The sequence below is a fragment of the Mesitornis unicolor genome, unplaced genomic scaffold (genome assembly GCF_000695765.1).
Source record: "Mesitornis unicolor isolate BGI_N332 unplaced genomic scaffold, ASM69576v1 scaffold44642, whole genome shotgun sequence".
Taxonomy (NCBI): Eukaryota; Metazoa; Chordata; class Aves; order Mesitornithiformes; family Mesitornithidae; genus Mesitornis; species Mesitornis unicolor.
The window spans coordinates 12,986-15,844 of NW_010169363.1; positions in this window are offsets into that span (position 1 = coordinate 12,986).

The following is a 2,859-nucleotide window of genomic DNA, read 5'->3' on the forward strand; positions in this document are numbered from 1 at the left end:
GGCTTTTGAAGTATTTTCTCACTGCAGTGCATTGCTGCTGAGTTTATTTTCATCTGAAGGAACTGAGAGAACAAACCAGTTGATATTTTGCCTTTTATGCTAAGCATGGCTTAGAGTCATCTCCCAGATTTAAAACTGAGTTGCCTTTGGCTTCAAATGATGAATAAAAGTCTCCTAAGCTTTATTTTGGTGCTTTATGAAGCTAAACCAAGCTTCTCCTTATCTCTGGCTCAGTGGGAAACCTGACTCCATCCTCCCCAGAGATGAGGGTTTGGGTGCTGGGCCCATTCATCACTGTCACACTCCGCCTGTGGGGGGAATTAGGCAGCGGTGGCCCAAATCTTTCCCATCCCAGCCCCCTGCCCTCAGATCCTCTCATCGCTTCCTGATTGATCTCGCTTACTAAATATTTGTCCTGTTGTTTAATGCTAAAAGTGAGGCAGCCGTGTTTGGGAAGAGAAGGGGAGGATTAGGAGCAGGAGTGATGTGCCCAGTGTTGCACTGCAGGATTTGGGTGTTACCGGAGGTGTTGGGGCCCGGGGATGTGGGGCTGTGTGCTCAGACCCTGCCCACCCCACGGAGCCTAAATGTGAGTACAAACGAGTGGGTGATAGACACAGCACAAAATACTGATTTCTAAACCAAGTCTCAAAATTTAAGTCAGAGCTTGGATTGGAAAACAAAAGTTGTTTTTGTTTTCGTGGATATTTTTTCAAAGTGGAAAACCTTGGTGGAAATCCACTTGATGAAACCAAGTGGTTGGAGTAGCTGAAGCACGGGGTACGTGTGCAGGTGTGTTCAGCAAGAGCCTGAATATCTGATGGCAATAAACTTAAAATAGCTGATGATAGCAAAAAGAGGGAGACAAATGAAGACAAGATAGAATAAGATGCTATTTCAGGGCTTGAGGAGGTGTTGGGAGTGGCGGTGGGAGGCTGAACGGTGATGGTTTATGGCAAATAATCCCAGGCGAGCGGCTCATTAAACACGGAGTAATTGTTGCTGCTGGAACCAACTCAGCCTGCTGCCATCTGCAAAGCACATTCAGTGCAACAGCCAGGAGTGGGAAGAATAAAGCACAGATGCAAATGCGCTGCGTAAACTACCACAGGCAAATTCTCCTAAATATTTAGACTATTTTTTGTAAGTTTGTAGAGCTGCTTTACTCTATTAAGTTCCCTTCACTTTTGGAGCTTGCCACTTGGCTCTGCTTTTCTATGTAACGTTTGATCCCTTTTTAAATTAGTGAAATCAGCTTAAATACAACAGGGAGGTGTTTTTGGCTTTGAGTGAAATTCTGCGTAGGAGATTTTGAAGAGGACACAGATTCCCTGAATAACCCAGGTAGTGTGTATTGATTTATTTAGTTTTCCCTCTTGGCTTAGGCCCATTGGCTGTGATGGCAGCTTGATCAATAGGCTTCTGCTACCCCCTCGCTGACACACACAGAGCTTTTAATTTAAAAACTAGAAGATACCTTAGCGTTTTCAAGAACTCGGTTACATTATAAATCAGGCAAAAATAGGTTAAAACCCCAGCCCAGTGGCCAAATGAGTTCCTGCTGGCACTGGGACTCTTATATAACCGTGTATAATGTTCTCTGGCATGATTTTGGGAGCCCATAACCATGGCTACGTGTTGAAGGGGTGGAGGAAGGGGTCAGCTTTGTGCCGAGGACAGAAAGCTCCATTCGCGGTAGCTGACAGTCTCCTTCCTTCTCGCTCCTTTTGATGTCTGCAGACTAAACGCTGCGCGGAGAGAAAAATTCAATTCATTTAAAACATTTTGCATCAAAATGACAAGCTTTAATGTATTTCCTTCTGATGTTTAAATTATCTTTTCATCTCATGACGGGTGGGGGGGGGTGCTGGGAGGGGAAGCCAACGTGTTTGTAGTTAAAGCAGAGCTTTAAACAAAGGTCTGGAAGAGGAGGAAGTCTCAATGTACGGACGGCTTTTAAGAGTAGATGCCTTTTTTTCTCCACCCCCTTCTTGGCTCTCTGAGACTTGTAAATGGAGGAGATTTATTGCTGCCCTTCCAAAAGCTTCATTTGAATTGAGAGTTCAAATGTCTGAAATTCCTGAAGTCCTCAGGAGGGAGAGGGGGATCAGGGAAAGTGATGATGCTGAGCGGAGCAGAGCATGCCAAAGGGTTTTCAGGCTGGTTTTACCAGTTAGAGCTGTATATGGCTTTACTGGGAGAAATTGGCTCAATCTGCATCAAGAAACCTCTTGGAGTCTCAGGCCAATGATTACACTGAATTTGGGTGAAGTTTAGGCTTCTTGAGTAATTGCGGTTGTTGTTGCAAATAGTTTGGAGAGCTGGCTTATTGTGTTGCTGTAATCAGGAGTTTTAGTAATTTCACAGCTGTCATGTGAAGGGAGGGACGCAGCAGGGTCCTTCCAGATGTGGTCATGCCTACAGATGTTCTTGCTGAGGTATTGGCATGGGTTTCGCCTAGCGCTGATGGATGTGGTATCCACTCCGTCAGTGAAGTACCTGATGTTTAGATACCTGAGCAGGAGGACAGGAGAAAGTTAGAGGATCTTGCATAAAATAATGGGGTTTTTTTTCCTACTTTCCAATCTATAACAACCTAAATAACCTCAGTGCATTACTATTGTGTTTATCGGCAACGAATAACCAACATTATTCTTGGTTTGCATGATGGTGTTCCCTCAAAGCTCTGTTGCATTGTGCAGCCGCCACATATTGCTATTAAGGCAGACAGTGAAGGAATATTTTAGGGACGCTTCTAGGTTTTGCAGTGGGGATGGTCCCACCATCCCTAAGGGAAAAACTGCCCTTGGAAATGAGAAATTTTGACACAGAAATCTTGGTGCATCGGGCAGACTTTCC